General features: G+C 40.3%; 1 protein-coding gene and 1 long non-coding RNA gene across 2 annotated transcripts in view; one reads left to right on the forward strand and one right to left on the reverse strand.

The window, feature by feature from the left end:
- The window catches only part of LOC115213361 (double zinc ribbon and ankyrin repeat-containing protein 1), a 74,162-nt gene extending 72,326 nt beyond the window's left edge, over window positions 1-1,836 (reverse strand). The window contains exon 1 of the mRNA XM_029782302.2: window positions 1,737-1,836. The gene's annotated coding sequence lies outside the window, so the exon portion shown is untranslated. The remainder of the gene's footprint in view (window positions 1-1,736) is intronic.
- Window positions 1,837-9,351: 7,515 nt separating this feature from the next.
- The window catches only part of LOC115213409, a 28,736-nt gene continuing 15,878 nt past the window's right edge, over window positions 9,352-22,209 (forward strand). The window contains exon 1 of the long non-coding RNA XR_003881799.2: window positions 9,352-9,619. This is a non-coding gene — a long non-coding RNA (uncharacterized LOC115213409). The remainder of the gene's footprint in view (window positions 9,620-22,209) is intronic.

Genomic DNA, 22,209 nt, shown 5'->3' on the forward strand with positions numbered 1-22,209 from the left:
TCTTTGAAGGATTCAGTGTCTTGACAGCTAACAGCTGATGTTCTCAGTTTACTCCAATTCTGAGCAGCATGAAAAACAACGGGAGTGGCGCAGGAGTGGCTGTGTGGTAAGTAGCTTGCTAACCAACCACATGGTTCCGGGTTCAGTCCCACTGCGTGGCATCTTGGGCAAGTGTCTTCTGCTATAGTCCCGGGCCGACCAATGCCTTGTGAGTGGATTTGGTAGACGGAAACTGAAAGAAGCCTGTCGTATATATGTATATATGTGTATGTGTTTGTCCCCCTAGCATTGCTTGACAACCGATGCTGGTGTGTTTACGTCCCCGTAACTTAGCGGTTCGGCAAAAGAGACCGATAGAATAAGTACTGGCTTACAAAGAATAAGTCCCGGGGTCGATATGCTCGACCAAAGGCGGTGCACCAGCATGGCCGCAGTCAAATGACTGAAACAAGTAAAAGAGTAAAAGTGTAAGAGTAACGCTTTTAAAATTCATGGGTTACATATATATTTATATATATATAATTTTCTAACTTGGTAGAAAATTATCCACCAACAACTTTGGCCACTATTGTGAATTATATATATATTCAGGATCTTTCCTTTTGAACGGCAGTTTTCAACACAATTTCTAGTTGACTAAACACTTTTAAACTTCGTATACTGGTAGAATGTGTCAAAATAAAACATTTTTTTCTCTTGGCTTTCTTGAGAAAATTGTAATTTGTAAGTTTAACGTAGTTTAATTTTTCGAATTTTAACCAATCCTATGTCCTCTATTGAGCTAAAATCATTTGCTGCATCTAAAACTGAGACAACATCCTGTCACTAACCCTCACCCTAACCCTAAATTTTAGCCTTTCGTTTTTTTTTCTTAATTGTTACGTGTGTGTCTAAAATTATTCGTTTTGTTTTTGTTTTGAGTTTTTGCTTTCGTTTTAGCCTTTCGTTTTTTTATTCTTAATTGTTAAATTAAAATTATTTTCCATTGCTTTCGTTTTTTTTCTTAAATGTTATCCTTAAATTAATTTAACAATTAAGAAAAAAAAAACGAAAGGCTAAAATTTAGGGAGAGGGTTAGAGTTAGTGACAGGATGTTGTCTCAGTTTTAGACGCAGCAAATTATTTTAGCTCAATAGAGGACATAGGATTGGTTAAAATTCGAAAAATGAAACTACGTTAAACTTACAAATTACAATTTTCTCAAGAAAGCCAAGAGAAAAAAATGTTTTATTTTGACACATTCTACCAGTATACGAAGTTTAAAAGTGTTTAGTTAACTAGAAATTGTGTTGAAAACTGCCTTTCAAAAGGAAAAGCTCCTATATTTGTGTTTTGGTTTATGTCTATCACTGTTTGAGTTGCATAATAGTGGTTTTATCTTTAATTTATATTATATATATATATATATAATTCACAATGGTTGTCAAAGTTGTTGGTGGATAATTTTCTACCAAGTTAGCTATTAAACGTTGAAACTTTGTCCTTTATTTCATGACAGAAGGATGTAGCTTACGGGAAATTTGCCCGCTATTTACCACCAAGCGACCACGTTCGGGCTCCCGCGATGGCTAATGAGTTTCTAGTAGTCAATTGTAATGCTTAAAACTACATTTTTCAACGAAAAACAAAAATAAACTTCACAAAAATTGCAAGTGGTAATATTGCCAATATATTTGACAACAGCTTATGACAGTGTCCATTCTGGCTAGTCTTATTTTGACATTAAATTTACTTACTTTGTGACAGATAATTTTCGCGAAGAGAGCTCGTGTCATCAAACAGGATAAGTCAAGTTTCGTATCCGTAGTAAACAAATCACCTTGGAAACGAAAAGGCTGCGCATGCATTATTGACTTTAACTGCAGAACATGTGCCAGTTTATACAATAGGACCTGAAACGAATATATCGCGTGTGGGGGGGGGGTACGTGAAACAAATGGTAATTTTCTGACCGGCCATAAGACAAATGATTGAAAAATCACACACACACACACGCACACACACACCACACACACACACACACACACACACACACACACACACACACACAACACACACACACACACACATATATATATATATATACATATACACACACATATATATAAACACACACATACACACACACATATATATAAACACACACATACACACACACACATACTTATTCTGTCAGACTCTTTGCCGAACTGCGCTAAGTTACAGGGACGTAATCACACTAACACCAGTTGTCGAGCGGTGGTGGTGGACAAACAGAGACACAAAGACACACACGCGCATATACACGACGGGTTTCTTTCAACTTCCGTCGACCAGATCCACTCACAAGGCTTTGGTCAGCCTGAAGTTATAGGAGCCACTTACCCAAGGTGTCACGCAGTGGGACTGAACCCAGAATTATATGTTTGGGAAGCAAGCCTCCACACAGCCATGGCATGTGTGTGTGTGTGTGTGTGTGTAAAATTGTGTGCTTATTGCTGTCACCGACTGATTAGGATTGGTTGTTCAACCACGTTGTAAGGTTGATTGATTGATTGATTAATGATCATTTAATGTCCATGTTCCATGCTGGTTATGGCTGGTTGGTTTAGTAGGATCCGATGTGTCCATGGCTTACATCAAGCTCCAATATCTGCTTTGGTATGGTTTTTAAGGCTGGATGATCTTCCTAATGCCAACCGTTTTACAGCGTGGACTGGGTACTTTTTCATACCTATTTCTTTACTACCCACAAGGGGCTAAACACAGAGGGGGCAAACAAGGACAGACAGGCGGATTAAGTTGATTAGATCGACCCTTGTGTGTAACTGGTACTTAATTTATCAACCCCGAAAGGATGAAAGGCAAAGTCGACCTCGGCAGAATTTGAATTCAGAACGTAGCAGCAGATGAAATACTGCTAAGTATTTCGCCCGGCAAGCTGGCGTGCTAACGTTTCTGCCAGCTCGCCACCTTAGCTACCCGCACTTTTTCATACCATCTGCACTGTTGAGGTCCCTATGCAGTTCGCAGAACTACAATCCCTGGAGGAGGCAAGGGGTTAGCTTCATGCTTGGGACGAGGGGATTACTATGAGGAGGGCTGCAGAGAAGCTTCCCAAAAAGGGATCTGCATAGGTGCTCACATATAGAAGGGGGAAATGATGAGTAGGAGGTGCAAGACATGGATAATGGTGATAAGGTACCCAAGTGGTCCCACAAAGCACATGCTAAGTAGAAGTGGGTGGGTGGTTTGAAAGATTGTATGGGAAGGTGAATGAGGGATAGGGAGGCTGACTGACAAACTGGGTAGGTGGTACCTGTGGAAGAGGGAGACCCAGGAAGACATGAGATGAAGTGGTAAGGACTGAACTCAGGATGTTGGGCCCCATGGAGGAAATGACCATGGCCTGAGATGCCTAGCGATATGAGGTTCTTAAGAAGACCCACCCACATCAGTGAAACTGAGTTCTAGAAGTGCTGTGTGTCCCACCAACACATATAACAAGAAAACTTCTCACACACTCAACCACAATGAACCAAACTACATCTCTTCTCTTCCTCACAGTACTGCTTTATACACTAGGCTCACCTCCCACTCCCCAATCCTGTCCTCTTGGCCCTGTCCCATTGTATCATTGCTCTCTGCTAGCCCCAGACCTGTGTGTTCTACCCACACGCTCTGTCTTACTGCTTCATTTTTATCTGCTAGCCCCCCGACTTGTGTGTTCCACCCACACATAAGAAAACTTTTCACACACCATACCCCAACAAACCAATCTACATCTCTTCTCTTCCTCACATTTCCTTCTTCACACACTATACCTACCTCTCACTCCTGAATCCTGTTCTTGCCCCACCCTCCGCACTCTCTAATCACGCTTTCTCGCAAAATCCTGCCATTTATATTATGATGTTTTGAACCTCAAGGGGCATGCCCTGGTACTTGCCACCATCTATATCTCTCTCTTCTTTCACTCAACCATCCCATTTATATTCTGATCCCCGTCCCTTGTGAGTATGCCCGACACTTTGCAACCATCCCACACTCTCTCTCTCCTTCCACTATACTTCCCTCAGGCTGGGTAACCATGTATTTTCTTTGCAGTAGTGCACTTGTTTCTGTCTTCATCCCTAATCTCTCTACCCACCCTGGCTGGGTAACCTAGTACTTCCTCTACAGCAAGACACTTGTTTCTGTCTCTCTGCCTCAATATAATCTTTCATCAACTGACACAAGATCACCTCCTCCAATACCCCTCCCCTCTCAAAAGGTTTTTTGTGTTGCAAGTACTTGGTGACCCTGTCACTGCAGGTGCCACTTAAAAGCACCCAGTCCACACTGTAAAGTGGTTGGCGTTTGGAAGGGCTTCCAGCTATAAAAACCATGCCAAAACTAACCTCGCCTGTGCTTGTGCCACGTAAAAAGCACTAGACCACTCTGCTGAGTGGTTGGTGTAAGGAAGGGCATCCAGCTGTAAAAATCCTACCAAACAGTCACAGATGTCTGGTGCAGGCTTCTGCTTGGCTGACTCCTGTCAGACCGTCCCACCCATGCCAGCATGGAAGGCGGATGTTAAGAGATGAATAATGATAATAATAATAATAAAAATAATAATATAATAATAATAATAATAATAATAACGAATATATAATGATTACTGTATTAATAATACACATAGCAGTAACATGAATAATGCTATTAATGACTAATTTAATTTTAAGGAAAAGAAACAGTGTAATTTTAGAAATGAAGCTGCATGTCCTCTGAGAAATGAATGTCTCCAAAAAAACATCGTATACAGTTGCACTATCTAGACTCAAGCAGAAGAATTCGCATATGTAGGTGTATCTTCTAGTTCCTTCAAAAATCGATGGCGTAATTACGTTCATCATTTCAGAATAAAGACAATAGACACAACACATCCCTTGCCAAACTAATATGGAGTCTGGCGGAAAAGAAGATACAACATAACCTGGTCAATGATAAAAACTGCGTACCCGTACAATACGAACTCCAGAATATGCATTCTTTGCTTAGAAGAGACCCTGTATATATTATTATACAAGGAAGAATTAATTAACAGGTATTCGGAGATCATTGTAAGATGTAATGAGAAAATATTTTTATAAATTCGATAGAGAACGTCTAATTGGTTTATTAATATAAGTGAATATTTTCAATGATACAACCATCCATAAAAAGGAGTGCATATATATACCCCTGTATTTCTGTATGGTTATGAGTATGTAAATGTATGCATATATGTATATATATATATATCTGTGAATGTCTGCATTTACTGTATCATTTTATAACTACACGATAATTTTTAAACTACATGATAGTTGATATACATTATTGATTTCCTTTTTAATAAAAATATATGTGTGTGTGTTTATGTGTTGGAAATGGATTTCTTATTCCTTTATCATTCTAAATCATTTTAACTATTCGTTTGACTTATGAGTTTATTACTTCAGCAGGAAATACACATTATGGAAGAGAGAGAGACAGACAGACAGAGACAGAAATAGAGACGGAGAGACAGAGAGAGAGACGGATAGACAGAGAAAGAGACAGTGAGAAGGGAGAGAGAGACAGAGAGAGGGGTAGAGAGAGAGAAAGAGAGAGAGAAAGAGAGGGAAAACCTGATAATTGTCTTTACAAGTATGGACAGCTTGTAAATCAGTTGTAAAGCATTAATAATTGAATTGGTGTAAGAAAAAAATACCCCGCATCAAATTACAAAGTGAATCCTGAGCTGTTGCGGTCAGCCAACTTAATGACCTTAGGGGAGACTCTGGCTATAAGGAATATACAATTCTACAGGTATAACAATAAGGTATCTTACATAGCTTATCTGTCCATTTTTGTATTTCTTCCTCTTTTTTCTTTCTTTATTTACTTACTTTTTTCCATTCATTCTTTTGCTCTCTTTATTTAAATAATTGACGGGTTAATTTGAATTTGTGGTTTACGACACATTTGCTTTTTGTCTTTTGTCGAGTTTTTTTGTTTTTTTAGTTATAATATGCTAATGAAATGGTTATTACAACATTAATGAGAGATTCTGTAGAATAAAAGATTAGTTCAGCAAACTGCTTTATATATGTACCCAGGGCATTGACATTCACTAAAATTGCTAAAATAATATTGACATGGATTATCCTTTTGTATATCATAGAATAATATTCCAGCAATAATTAAAGCTGCAAGCTGGCAGAATCGTTAGCACGCCAGGCAAAAAATACTTTACATTCTGAGTTCAAATTCCGCCGAGGTCAACTTTACCTTTCATCCTTTCGGGGTCAATAAAATAAGTACCAGTTGAGCTTTGGGGGTCGATGTAATCGACTTACTGACGAAATTGTTGGCCTTATGTCAAAATTTGAAACCAATATTCCAGTAACAAGGCGTCAATGAAACAATTGTAATACTATGCAATAAAATATGTTGCTCACTCTGTTCTCTTTGTTAATGTGAGTGTGTAAGGCGGCAAGCAAGCAAAGCTGTTAGCATGCCGGGCAAAATGCTTAGCGGCTTATCGTCCATCTTTACGTTCTGAGTTCAAATTCCACTGAGGTCAACTTTGCCTTTCATCATTTTAGGGTCGATAAATTAAGTACTAATTTTGAGCACTGGGGTCCATGTAATCGACTTACCCCTGCCTCCAAATTGCTGGCATTGTACCAAAATTTGAAACCAGTGTGCGTGTGTACATGTGCACCTAACTGTTTGTTCTCTTATCTCCAAATGATAAGCCTGTCCTTTTCTTTAATGGCATATCAACTTTGGAGAGTTCTTGAATTTTGAGATTATTTCCCCTTCTCATTTGTAGCTGGTCTTAATCGCCATTTGGCAATTATGATACATCATCTACAGGCAGAAAGAAATTTAATAAACCCGGGGCCCCCTGACCACAAGGACGATGACTGAGGAAGTTGGTCGTATGGGCCTTAACCTTAACAGTTCCAAATATGAGATCTGGCTCCTCAACCATCCAGCTTCCCTTCTATCATGGTTCCTCCTTCATCAGTGTGGTGTTCTTTTCAATCCCCAATTTCTAACCGAACTTTCAAATTCATTTTTCAATACAAGATGGCTAACCTCGAGTAACTTTTAAAATATCTTGTGGTAATTGACACCCACCAAGGTTTTTTAATACTTAGGAATTGTCGATTCCTTAGTTATTGTACTTTCTCAGAGTTAGTCCCTCTTATAGATTCTTGTTGCCTCTCCAATGCTTTGACAACCTAATCTTCAGGAAACTCGAATGCTTGGTCAATGCCAAACTCTCCCCAAAGTCCAGTGACCAGCTGCTTTGCCCAACCGGTTTGGGGATCAAGGTCCGCACAAATGTTTGTCTCTATCTCTTTCCTGTTTTCTCTCTTCCATTTACGCTTGCTCTCCCTTTGTAGGCAACACCCTCTCCTCTCCCACAGGGAAATGAATGAAGCTCAGTTACAGTGGAGAGAGCTGGGTTTGTCAGTTCCTGTTACGGTTGAAGATAAATGGAAGCAGAGAGTATGGAACAATCTGCGTTCAGGTGCCAATTTCAACTCTGTCTCTTTGATCAATCTGATCAATTTTCTAGGTGTCGCCTACTTTCTAGTAGTGCAAAATTCTCGGGGAACTGGATTGATGCCATGCCTGTGGCCAACATTGGGGTGGGGTGGGGGTCTAATCAGTCTAGATGAACTCCGCATCTCCATCGCATTGAGAGTGGGAGCTGATATTTGTAGGGAACTGAGATGTTGCTGTGGTAGACCCTCTCGATTCCACACGTCTTCACGGTCTGTCTTGCCGCCTAAATACTAGCGGTTTCACTCATCATACCAAGCTAAACTTAATCATTAAGGCGGTCTTAGCTTGGATTAATATCATCTCAATTCTAGAGCCTGTGGGATTATCCAGAATTGGTGGAAAGAGACCAGTTGGTCTTACTCTCTGTCCCTAGGTTCATCTTATAGATTCTTCATATATATATATATATTGGAAACTACCACCTGTGTCATCTCTTGTGAAAGGTAAGAGAGTCCAGTTTGCTGGACATTGTTGTAGAGCTGAAAAAGAGGTAATTTCTACTCTTCTCCTCTGGAAGCCATCTACTCGCATTACCAGAGGGCGCACACTCTCCTACTCTGATGTAATCTCCAGGGATACAAGCATCCAGCAACAGGACCTCCGTAATGCCATGATGGACCGTGAAGTCTGGCGTAGCATGGTAAATTCCAATGTCTCGACCACGGTCGAACAATGATGATGATGATGAGATTCTTCATCTGGGACGCCACAGTTTGTGATTCTTTTGCTCTCTCCAGCATCCTGGATGTTGCGGTAAATGGGGGCATCACTGCTTCCATAGCCGAACGGAACAAAACCCTGAAGTATTGGGACCTGGTAGTAAACTGTCTCTTCCAGCCTGTGGCGTTTGAGATGTTCAGAGGGACTGGACCGCTAACGGTGAAGTTCTCGTCATCATCAGCTGTTCGCCTTACCGAGGTGTCAGGTGATACCCGTAAGAGCGCTTAGCTTTTCCAACGCCTTAGCCACGCCATCGCCCATGGTAATGTCGTGGCTAAGGCGTTGGAAAGTAGGTTCCGTTGACCCTTGTGGTGTGCGACCAATTGAGGCACTTTGTGTTGCATTGGTGTTATTTCTTTCTCCTTTTTTTTTGTCTTTCTTTTGTAAAATATATTCCTTATCACAGAATTAATTATTTCAAATGCTGTAAGTCTAAGCACAAACATTCAATTAGCATCATACAATTACTGACTGCATTAATAAGACCACGAAAATAAACGTCACTTAATGTTGTATGATATTTGATAGACCTGTATCTGTTGTTCAAAGATATGCTAATGACCACTCCGAGTTATTTCTCTTTGATCATTTTGTTATACATACATACACGCATACATACATACATACACACACATACATACATACATACATACACACACACATACATACATACATACATACTACATACATACATACATACATACATATATATAAACATACATACACACATACATACATACATACACACATACATACATACATACATACATACATACATAAGCATACGTTTACAAACATACACACACGTATATGTAATGGAGCGGAGCGAGATCGAACAACCACCCGTCTACTAGTTTTAAAATGGTTTTATTAGAAAAAAAAAAACACGCAGGCTCTATTGTATACATCCGGGTGCAATCACATGTTATTTCTTTATTCATCCGGGTGCAATCACATGAACACTTTCCTCATAATTGAAAACCTGCTTTTCTCCCCCCCCCCACCACCATCGGTTTCACGCCGCCACCACCACCGCCTCCGCCGCCGCCACTATCACAACTAACGCCTCCGTTCCCGCTGCCGACTCCGTCGCTCCTATATAAATAATCGCGATTCGCTCCTCGCTCCCAGAATACTGTGCGTCTGAAGCTGAGATAACTTCATTCCTCTCTGGTTGTTGTTTCAGTCGGAGTCGAAGATGGAAACCAGACCAAAGAAGCAATGCTTCCTTTGGACTGCGTTTGCCCTGGCATTTCTAGTCCTCCTAAACGGTATTCAACTGTCCGAAGGAGGGGACCAAACGCAAAAGAAAGCAGCGAAGGGTCGTGTTGAGGTAAGTTCCACTCTTCATTTATACATATTAAATATACAACATCTTAATTTTGAATGTTACATTCTCCTTATCTCGCATTTAGTTTCGTAATAAATAACAACTATTTTATTTTTTTGTACATATAAAAAGAAACTGACAAACACGAACCAATTAGGTGTGTGATTAGTCTTTACCAACACCTTTCAGGTTACAGGAGCCGCTACATAGTCGCTCGACCGGCTAGAAGTAACGGCCTGATCTCACTAAAATCCCACCCAATCATTTGAAATAAGGTAAAAATATATATATTTGAGATTTATAATTCTACATACCCCTTAGAAAGACGGGATGGGTAAGTCAGGTATTGTTTTCAGCTTAGGGTTGTCCGATCAAAGTTCACCTATAGCTAAATAACCACAGCAACATGCTATTTCCTTACTTGAAGGGGGTTTTTTCTCTAGAAATTTGGTCTCGTGAGCAGCATCTGGAACATATTCTGGTAAAATGGAAGAGTTAGAATTATTAGGAACGATACAGACAAAAGTAAAGTAGCAAAACAGCTGTCGTCTATGACGCGATTTATCGTTTTCTCATCTCCCATCTCCCAGATCGTTTCAATTCAATTAGTATTAAGAACTAATTAAACGGTTAATGCTTTATGCTTTAAATATAGTTTATTGAAATAGTCCAGACATAATCACAATGTACCCTGGTACGGGGAAACCCCTCATTAGATCCCCATTTCTTACTGCTATCTACGTAAACCCAGGAATATATCATCTTCAGTTTTATGAACCAATTTTTCTTTTTTGGGGGTCTTCCTTGTTCATATTGTTGTTTAGCCCCAGTTGAGATGTCATTATGCAAACTTATGACCAAAAGCGTTCCATTTGTGACAATCCAACTGTTTACAGGTATTCTATATCCCGGACTACATTATCCAATGTTTTTTTACCTTTAAAAAATAAATAATAAATACGGTGTGGTTTGAGGTAGATTTAACTGCTATTTCTTGCAGATCGAGCTGTTGTCTGATTGAGCGGTTCTTATAATTAAAGGCATTCCAGTTATGATCATTCCGCTTTTTTTTTTCATTCAGACATTGTGTACCTCCCACCTTCACACTCTCGGAATTATACGATATATATATATATATATACCCAAATAACAAGAACAGCTTTGGGGGTCTCACTTCCTTCATATACATGCATCAGCTGGATCAAGGAAGTAACTATTTTTCGCCCCAGGTCGGCCTTCTCCGCTCAAGAAAGACTTTGACTAGACACGTTCCAACTAGTCATGTACTTCTTCTGAGCACTGTGGATCTAGAACTACATTATCTGAAGTAGCTTTCAATTAACAAAAAGAAAAAATGTGGTGTATAATTTGAGAGAGATTTAGCTGTTAGCTCTCATAGGTCGAACAATCACATAAACTTCCTCTCGTTGTATATGTTACATATAATGGAATTATAAATAGAAAGATAGGCGCGCGTACACACACAATGAATAAGCACGTATATTGAATATGTGTTTCTTTACAAACACTATTTTTCCAATAGATCGAGTCTTTTAAAAAAATTTTATTATCGACAAAGCACTACAGGATATATAAACAGTATTAGTTTTGTCCTGTCTGATTGATATATTCAATAAAAATCGATTTCCTATTCTTACACAGACACACACGTGCGTGGGCACATATACGTGTATATATATATATATATATATATATATATATATATGTGTGTGTATAATGTGTGTGTGTGTGTATAATGTGTGTGTGTATACTGTGTGTGTGTGTGTGTATACTATGTATGTATATGTGTATATACATACATGCATATGTATATATATGTATGTATGTATATACATATATGTATGTATGTATATGTATCTATATACATACATGCATATGTATGTATGTATGTATATGTATCTATATACATACATGCATATGTATGTATGTATGTATATGTATCTATATACATACATGCATATGTATGTATGTATGTATATGTATCTATATACATACATGCATATGTATGTATGTATGTATATGTATCTATATACATACGTGCATATGTATGTATATATATGTATTATATACATACATTCATGTATATATATGTATTATATTCATACATTCATGTATATATATGTATATACATACATGCATATGTATATATATATATCCGACGACGGAGTGTTCCTCCACACCAGGGCTGATGGTGGATTGTTCAATCTTGCGCGCCTCAGAGCTAAGACCAAAGTCCGTCAGGTGCTGATCAGAGAGATCCTCTTTGCTGACGATGCCGCCCTAACATCACACAACCAACCGGGTCTCCAGAGGCTGGTCAGCTCCCTGGCGGATGCCTGCCAAGAGTTCGGCCTTACCATCAGCCTGAAAAAGACAGAGATCATGGGCCAGGACGTCGGAGGTGTCCCCAGCATCAGTGTCGGCGACCACAGCTTGCAGGTGGTGAACGAGTTCACTTACCTGGGATCGACGGTCTCCAGCAGCCTGTCCCTCGAGCCGGAGCTGAACAGACGGATTGGGAAGGCTGCTGCTGCCATGGCTAAGCTCTCCAGGAGAGTGTGGGAAAACAACATGCTCACATTAACCACCAAGATCGCAGTGTACCGAGCCTGCGTGCTGAGCACCCTACTCTACGGCAGCGAGAGCTGGACAACATACACCCGGCAGGAATGCCGCCTCAGCGGCTTCCACATGCGATGTCTTCGACGGATCCTTGGCATCTCCTGGAAGGACCGAGTACCAAACGGAGTCATCCTGGAACAGACTAATATGCCAAGCATGTATGCCCTCCTCGTGCGGAGACGACTGCGCTGGCTCGGACACGTCTGCCGCATGCAGGACGGTCGCATGCCTAAAGACATCCTGTACAGCGAACTCACCACGGGATCCCGACCCAAGGGACGTCCACAGCTACGATACAGGGACGTGTGCAAGCACGACCTGAGAACTGCCAACATCTGTGTGGACACGTGGGAGGAAACAGCTGCTGACCGCTCTGCCTGGCGTTGGACGGTGAGGAAAGGCGTTTCCATGGCTGAGGAGAGGAGAGCACAGCTGTGGTTGGACAGGCGGGACAGGAGGAGGACAACTGCAGCAACACCCCAAACGTACCCATCGATGTTCGTGTGCAGCAACTGTACCAAGGACTGCCACTCTAGAATTGGACTGTTCAGTCACAGCAGACGCTGCACATCATCAAAGTAGGCCCCACCCTTGGCGCAACCCATTGTCTATCAAGACAGACGGGGATAAAGAAAGAAGATATATACATACATACATTCATGTATATATATGTATATATGTATATATATATGTGTGTGTGTGTGTGTGTGTATATATATATATATATAATATATATATATATATATATATATATATATATCTCCACCTGCTTCTCTTCCTGTCCTTGATTACTTTATCTATTATGCTGCTTTCAGTTTGAATTATTGGTCCCTGCATAGGATCTGCATTAGGTATCCCCTCTTTATCTCATATGTTCTCCAAATTAAGCAGCCTCTCATAAAAGCACTTCTGTGTGAGTATATCATCTTCCATATTGTTAATGAGTATGCCATCATTATTCTGAATACACTTCTTGTCAATGGCATCACATTTCTCTCTCACATACTGTCTTACAATTCCAAACACATCATGCCTCTGATCCCTTATGTTGCAAGACAGCTACACATATCTTTCCCTGTGCTTCACCCTTAGCCAAGTATACTTGTAACCTTACCACCTTTTTATTCATTCGATAATACTCCCTATTGCTACATTCTTCCTAAGTTTTCCAAGTCTGTCTCAGCTTTTACTTCGCTATCAGCCATATCATTCCACCATGACATTACTTTTGGTTTGGCAGAGACTTTCCTCCAGCCACAGGTCTGTTCTGTAGCCCTAAGCAGGTTATCTTGTAGAAATTCCCAGTTGTTATGTATTGCTACTGGGGCCTAAATTTTCCTCCCTATAGTTATGTTCCCAATTGCAGGATCTTTTAGTTTCCACATCTTCCTTCCTCGTGTTGTCATTTGTTTCTGTATCTTTCTAGTTCTGACTTTGAACTTAAAAGCTGCTAATTTATGTTGTCTGGTGCATTCTTTATGAGTAAAGGTTTTGGCATTTACAATAGCTCTTGTGTTTCTCTTCCTGGTGAGAATGTAATCTGTCTAACCTGTGTGTCCGCTAGATTGGTAGGTGATGAAATGGTTGGCCAGCATCACTGAACTGCAGGAGCCTTACACCCTCCTTGTTTCTTGCACCATGTCCATAACCTCTATGTATGTCATGGAAGTCATTAACATATCGACCAACATCACTGTTGATATTGCCAACCACAATGATGAAGTTGTTGCCATTGAGGTAGTCTGCAGAAGGATGTCAATCATGCTTGTGAAGCATATGCAGAGATAACCATCACTGTTAAGCTGCCTAAATCTGGCTTTATCTTAATTATGCTATTGTACACCCAGACTACTTAAGTTAATTTTTCTCTACGTTTCTCAGCTAGCAGCAGGTCTACTTCATCCTTGCTCTCACTGTTCCCCAGAAGAATTTATATCACTGTCTCCTGCTCATGAGAAATTTGGTTGAGGATCTTTTCCATCTTACCTCTTGCACACCACATTCATTCACTCATCTCAACTCTGTCATTTCCATAACCTTCCCAGACCTACCTTTCATTGTGTCTACATTTATGGTCGCAGGAGGAGTGGGGTATATCTTTGATGGGAAGGCTATTTGGTGGTTGGTCCTTTACTGTATAAGGATGTTTGTACCTTCTGTCATCCATGAGAAAATCCAACTCATTAGATTCAAGAATATTCCTTGGAAATACAGATGAGTGGTAGAAGTTCTTAGATGGGTGATGGGGCTATCAAAGAGGCCAATGATGTAGACTTCACAGTATGTAGATATATATAAATACACACACACACATATATGTATATGCACACATTTTTCAAAAGTTTAACAATACATGCACATGTATATATGTGTGTTTATACATATACTCTTATATAAATATATGTGTAGACACACACACATACTCTCACACATGTTTATATACATACACAAAGTAGATATACACGTGGAGGTGCAATGGCTCAGTGTTTAGGGCAGCAGACTTGTGGTCATAGGATCGAAGTTTCAATTCCCAGACTGGGCGTTGTGAGTGTTTATTGAGCAAAAACATCTTAAGCCCCACAAGGTTCCGGCAGGGGCTGGTGGCGAACCCTACTGTACACTTTCACCACAACTTTCTCTCACCCTTTTTTTCCTGTTTCTGTTGTACCTGTATTTCAAAGGGCCAGCCTTGTCACACTCTGTGTCTCGTGCTGGATCTCCGCGAGAACTGGAACCCTCGTTGTCATAACCAACAGAGTGCCATGTAGATACACACACACACACATATATGTTTCTACATTTTTTGCTATTTTCCTACTCTATTGTTACTTAACTTTTTTTCTCATTCTAACCCATTTTCAGTCTCTTCAGGAATTCACTAACATATATATATATAACCCATGCCAACATGGAAGGCAAGCATTAAATGATGATGGTGATGCGTGTGTGTGCATGCGTGTGCACACACCCTTCTGCATACCAATATGCTGACAAATAGGAATATTGACCCCTACCCATACCCTCTATTCCTGCTAATGAAAGGCTTTCAGCTTGAGTTGTTCCTTTTTGGTCTCTGCTGATACTGATTGATCCCTAATCCAGCTGGATCCCAAATATTTTCTCATCTATTTCCCCTCATCTTAACAGCTATTTATTGATTTTCTTTTTCTCGTTTCCTCATCCTAACCTTTTTATTATTCATTTATTCCACTGTTTTTTAAAATTTTAGTTTTGTCTTCTCTACTCGCAAATGACCCAACAAGTCAGCCTCTACCTGCTAGAAATAGCAACCAACATCTTATATAAAAACCAGAAGCTGTTAGATAGTGAAGCTTTGCTTACCGATGTTGGTTGAAATATCAATATCGACAGGCCTCAGATCATAGTTCAGCTAGATTGTGGCTAACCTTGGGCTAAATAAAAACAACAAAACCATCCCTTTTTACTCTTACCTTTCCCTTAATTATTTCAGGTCTTTTCCACCAAACTTTTGTTCCTTCTTATTCGAGCTCCCTCTGGCTTCCCCCACCCCATCACTTCTTGGCTTTTCCTATTTTTCTTTCTCTCCCACACTTTATAAATGAACTCATCCCCTTGAAAACCTGCCCTCCCCCATCTCTTCTATGCTTCCTTTTCCCTTTCCCATGAACCCACATCTCCCTTTTCCCCTTCCCATCTCTCTCCTGCTCTGTTAAAATCATTATTGTTATTTAAGCCGCCCCAATTCAACCCTGATCGACCAGATCTATGATCAAAGTATTTCCAACCATGGCCTTTCTGTCTTTTTCCCTCCGTGTGCAGAAAGTCAAGCACCATATTGTTAAACATGTCCTTTATTAATGTAACAAGGTGTGATTTGAAGGGGTTTTGGTGACTACTTTTAGCACATCAAATGATTTGGCTTTATTTTAGTTTACATGCATATGTGTGTGTGTACATATATGCATGTGTGTGCATATATGCGTGTGTGTGAGTGTATGTGCATATATGCATGTGTATGTGTGCATATATGCATGTGTATGTGTGTGAGTGTGTGCATATAGGCATGTGTATGTGCATATGTGTATGTGTGTGCATATATGCATGTGTGAGTGTGTGTGAGTATGTGTGCATATATGCATGTGTGTGTGTGTGCGTGCATTTGCTGCTGAACTGGCATTTGTAAATTTAGTTGTTGTGTAGTTCTGACACATAGTTATTCAGTTGAACTTTCAGTTGCAATCCTTTGTCCAGAAATGTCAAACATTTGCCCCGTTGAGCATCAAACTACATACTTGGTGATGTAGAAGTTCATCAGAGGTGACGGAGCATCTCTCTGGTAGACTTGGTGTGTTGCATTTTCTTCACTGATTAATCCTTTTGTTACTGACCTATCCAAGACTGACCCTGGTTCTGTGATACAAATTCTCTCTTTTAAAGTGATCAAAGTTGAAAACTTCCATTGAAATTTAATATTATGTTCCAAAAGCCAGTTAAATAATTATTTTACTAAATACTTCATTATTTTAAAAGATTATTTGAAGCAATGGATGTGTATTTCAACAAATATGTTATGTTGCGAATGGATGAGGACAGTTGTGTGAAAAAGTGTCACACCCTAGCAGTTGAGGGAACCTGTGGAAGAGGTAGACCCAGGAAGACCTGGGATGAGCACGACCTTCGAACATTGGGCCTCACTGAGGCAATGACTAGTGACCGAGACCTTTGGAGATATGCTGTGCTTGAGAAGACCCGACAAGCCAAGTGAGCCCATAACCCGTGGTCTATGCCAGTGGGTGTAACCAGCCCACTTATGAATACCCTTCATTCATTGGACAATAAACCTTGCTTGTGAAGACCTGTTGAGGCAAGTGAAATCAAAATCAAAATTGCTGACATGGCCGATGACAGTACCGCCTGATTGGCACTTGTGCCAGTGGAACGTTAAAGGCACCATCTGAGTGTGATCGTTGCTAGGGCCGCTGACTGGCTCCCGTGCAAGTGGCACGTAAAAAAAACACCTTTTGAGCGTGGTCACTGCCAGTACCACCTGGCTGGCCCTCATGCTGGTGGCATGTTAAAACACCCACTACACTCTCAGAGTGGTTGGCGATAGGAAGGGCATCCAGCTGTAGAGACTTTGCCAGATCAGATTGGAGCCTGATGCAGCCTTCTGGATCGCCAGTCCTCAGTCAAACCATCCAACCTATGCCAACATGGAAAGCGGATGTTAAACAACAACAATGATGATGATGTTAATGAAATGGTTAAACAGATCTTTTAATCAAACGTATCCCAGCCATGACTATCCCGTCTTTTTTTTTTTCATGCAAGGATTGGTTTCCATTTTGTGGAGTGGTTGGTGTTAGGAAGAGCATCCAGCTGGAAGATCCTTGCCAAAACAGATACAGTAGCCTAGGGTGGTATTTGTTCTACTTGACCAGCTCCTGTCCTCTGTCCTACCCATGCATGCATGAAAGATGGATGTTTAACGATGATGATGTATACCCCCAGACTACATTATCCATTCTGTCTTTCCCTTTTTAAGATAGTAGTGAGTGATTTGCTGGTGGTTTAGCTGCTGTTTCTAGTAGGTCAAACAACTCTGGAGTTTTCCTGTGCTCCTCCTGTTAAGTTCTGCTGTTACAAGTGATAGAAGTAGGCCAAGGAGAATTGATCAAAGCATGACAAATACTCTTCTTCTCCTAAGCCATTATTGTGAATGTGTATTGGAGCAGTCTTTAGGACTGGTGGGATTATTCATCCTGCTGTTGTTTTAGTGAATCTCTGTGTGTTTTAATACTTGTCTGGACTGTTAGGTGGTGGTGAGCTGGCAGAAATGTTAGCATGCTGGGGGAAACGCTTAGCAGTATTTTGTCTGTCTTTATGTACTGAGTTCAAATCCTGCCGAGGTCAACTTTGCCTTTCATCCTTTCAGTATGAAAGTACCAGTTGCATATTGGGGTCAATGTGATCGACTGTCCCCACTCCCCCAAAATTTCAGGCCTTGTACCTAGAGTAGAAAAGAATATTTATCTGGACTGAACGAGATGAGTAGTGAGGGTGTGGTTGCAGTCATAGTATTATCAAATATGTAGCCCTGGGAATTGTAATGAGAGGAAGGGAGAGGCTTAAGGTGCCACAACAACAAACTGCCTTTTCTGGTCTCACTTGTTTATTTTATAGTTTGATTATTTTCCTTTCAAAACTGGATTTTGTTTTTCTTTGTGCAGCCAATAATAAATGGTAGCTATACCAGTTTTGTGTTGCTTGTAGTTTGCTGTAACGAGATTGCTGGTCCAGACAGGATTGTCCTCATGCACAATGGATCTAATACTATTGCCTGTACATTCTTTGTTGTTGTTGGCTGAATGCAATAACCGAGGGGAATCTCTCTTTTTACTCTCTTTTACTTGTTTCAGTCATTTGACTGCGGCCATGCTGGAGCACCGCCTTTAATCGAGCAACTCGACCCCGGGACTTATTCTTTTGTAAGCCCAGTACTTATTCTATCGGTCTCTTTTGCCGAACTGCTAAGTAACGGGGACATAAACACACCAGCATCGGTTGTCAAGCGATGCTAGAGGGACAAACACAAACATATACACACACATACATATATATATATATAGATATATACGACAGGCTTCTTTCAGTTTCCGTCTACCAAATCCACTCACAAGGCTTTGGTCGGCCCGAGGCTATAGTAGAAGACACTTGCCCAAGGTGCCACACAGTGGGACTGAACCCAGAACCATGTGATTGGTAAACAAGCTACCAACCACACAGCCACTCTTGTGGGACTGAACCCGGAACCATGTGGTTGGTAAACAAGCTACTTACCACACAGCCACTCCTGCGCCTATGTATATATCTATGTATATTTGTACCTTGTTTTCACTTTCTCTAACCTTTCTGTTATTCTGTTGAGATTCCAGATGCTGTTATTGCACTTTGTAATGGTAAGAGAACTCAGGATATAATTCACCAATGATTTCTTTATCCAGTGAGTGCTCAAGCATGGCTGTGTGGTTAAGAAATTCACTTCCCAACCATGTGGTCTTGGGTTCAATCCCATTGCATGGCACCTTGGGCAAGAATCTTCTACTATTACCCTGGGTTGAGTAAAATCTTTGTGACTGGATTTCATTGACAGAAACTGAGAGGAGCCTGTCATGTGCATATATTTGTGTGTGTCGTTGTTTTGACATCATGTGCTGCCTGTAAATAAGCATCCCCATCATACAAGCGGTGTTGTTCGTTTCCAGTCTTCTGTGATAAACATGTCTGGCCTGGGGGAAATGTTTACCTTTTTTGGAAACAAGTCAGAGTTGAAGACAATAAGGACATTTAACTGCCTCAACAAATTCCATCTGACCCATGGAAGTGTGGAAGTTAATTGATGATGCAACAATATAATCATGGCTTTTATTGATCATTTATTTCCTATTGATTCATTATTCATTAATTTACTTTATTTGCTCCACTCTTAACCTTTCATATTGTGTAATATTTTGCTCTGTGTATCTGAGAGAGAAAGAGTGTGTGTGTCTGTGTGTGTGTTTGTTGAGGTGTGTGTAGTAATTTTAGAACTGGGTAGGGAAAGTGGAGCTAAATGTTTTGCTGAAGAGACTGATAACATGGTACCTGCCTTCTTTTTATTATTGCATATTGTGATTTAGAAATGGAAAAGTGTGGGCTGGATATTCCTTTAGGATTTCTAAGGAATACATTAAAAGGAGATGCTGCTACTGTTGGATTTTTATTGGTTTTCAATTTTTAGAAGCTTTAAAATTTCTTTTTTTTTTTGTTTTAAATATTAGGGATTTTGCTCTGTAAATACGAGTTGGTAGATAAAGATAACATTGAATATACTAATTCCTTTAATCCTTTGATGTATGTTTGTAACTTTGTTCTTGAGATATTTGAGATTCCTTAAGATGTTAACCAGAAATGAGAGTATAGCGTTTCACTATCATCTCCAGAGTAGGAACAACACTGATTCTGCTTCTATTTTTGGTAAACAGATTGCAGAAGTAGGATTTCTCTGCCCACAGAGTGCTCTTAGAATATTCGTTCTCTTTGATGTTGCAACAATGCAATAATGGCTTTTATTGATCAGCGTTTATTTTCTATTGATTTACTTTTTATCAATTTATGACTAAATCTGCTTAATCTTTGATCTGTTTACCTCTTCCATTCCTGTTGCTGTGGTGTGTTTTTTCTTTCTTTCCTCTTAACCCTTTTCATGTCAACCTGCCTGAGACTTCCCATGGTTCTATGATACAAACTTCCTGTTTTAATGGGACTTAAATTAAAACCTTCTATCAAGATTTCATGTTTTCCAAATACCAGCTTAATAACGAGTTATTTTACTAATCTCTTTGTTAGTTTCAAAATTAAGTAAAACAAAGATACTCTCTCTTTTTACTCTTTTACTCTTTTACTTGTTTCAGTCATTTGACTGCGGCCATGCTGGAGCACCGCCTTTTAGTCAAGCAAATCGACCCCGGGACTTATTCTTTGTAAACCCAGTACTTATTCTATCGGTCTCTTTTGCCGAACCGCTAAGTGACGGGGACGTAAACACACCAGCATCGGTTGTCAAGCAATGCTAGGGGTACAAACACAGACACACAAACACACATACATATATATATACATATATACGACAGGCTTCCTTCAGTTTCCGTCTACCAAATCCACTCACAAGGCATTGGTCGGCCCGGAGCTATAGCAGAAGACACTTGCCCAAGATGCCACGCAGTGGGACTGAACCCGCAACCATGTGGTTGGTTAGCAAGCTACTTACCACACAGCCACTCCTGCGCCTATATATGGTGTATTTCAACAGAAATACGGTAAAAAAAAAATAGGGTTAAATATTCTGCCTAGACATGAAGAATATATATTTGCATTGAAATATACTATGTTGCTGTGAAGGCACATGGCTCAGTGGTTAGTGTCGAGATTACGATTATGAGGTTGTGAGTTCAAATCCCAGACCGGGCTGCGTGTTTGTTCTTGAGCAAGACACTTTATTTCACGTTGCTCCACTTCACTCAGCTGTAGAAATGAGTTGCAATGTCACGGGTGCCAAGCTGTATCGGCCCCTTTGCCTTTCCCTTGGATAACACTGGTGGCATGGAGACAGGAGGCCAGTATGCATGGGCGACTGCTGGTCTTCCATAAACAACTTTGCCTGGACTTGTGCCTGGGAGGGTAACTTTCTAGGTGCAATCCCACAGTCAGTCATGACCGAAGGGGGTCTCAGCAGCAACATTTATACTATGTAACTCAATAATTATGAAACTAATTAAGAACTTGATGAGATTTTGGTTAACCCAGTCAACACCTGATCAAAGGTATTCTAACCATAATCACTTGTTTTGTTTTTCATCATCATCATTATCGTTTAATGTCTGCTTTCCATGCTGGCATGGGTTGGATGGTTTGACTGAGGACTGGTGAGCCAGAAGGTTGCACCAGGCTCAATTTGATCTGGCAAAGTTTCTACAGATGGATACCCTTCCTAATGCCAACCACTTCGAGAGTATAGTGGGTGCTTTTTATGTGCCACCGGCACGAGGGCCAGTCAGGTGGTTCTGGCAACGACCACTCTCAAAAGGTGTGTTTATGTGCTACCTGCACGGGAGCCAGTTCGGCAGCACTGGCAATGACCACGCTTGAATGTTGTTTATCACGTGCCACCGTCACATGTGCCGGTAAGGCAATGCCTGGTGAGATTTTCCCAGGAATTGTGTATATCGGCCTACAGCATTTTACTTCTCTTTTTCTTTTCATCTTTATCTCTTCCAAGCTTAACACTCCAAAGATATTTGGTCATTACAGTTTTAAAGAATTCCTCTGGAGTATATTTCCCAGTTATTAAATCTCCCTTGAAATAAAGACATGGTGCAGGTCATGTTTTTGATTTAGAAGAATACTTTAGGACATTAGTATTGGATAAA

This window comes from Octopus sinensis, linkage group LG6, assembly GCF_006345805.1.
Source record: "Octopus sinensis linkage group LG6, ASM634580v1, whole genome shotgun sequence".
NCBI lineage: Eukaryota > Metazoa > Mollusca > Cephalopoda > Octopoda > Octopodidae > Octopus > Octopus sinensis.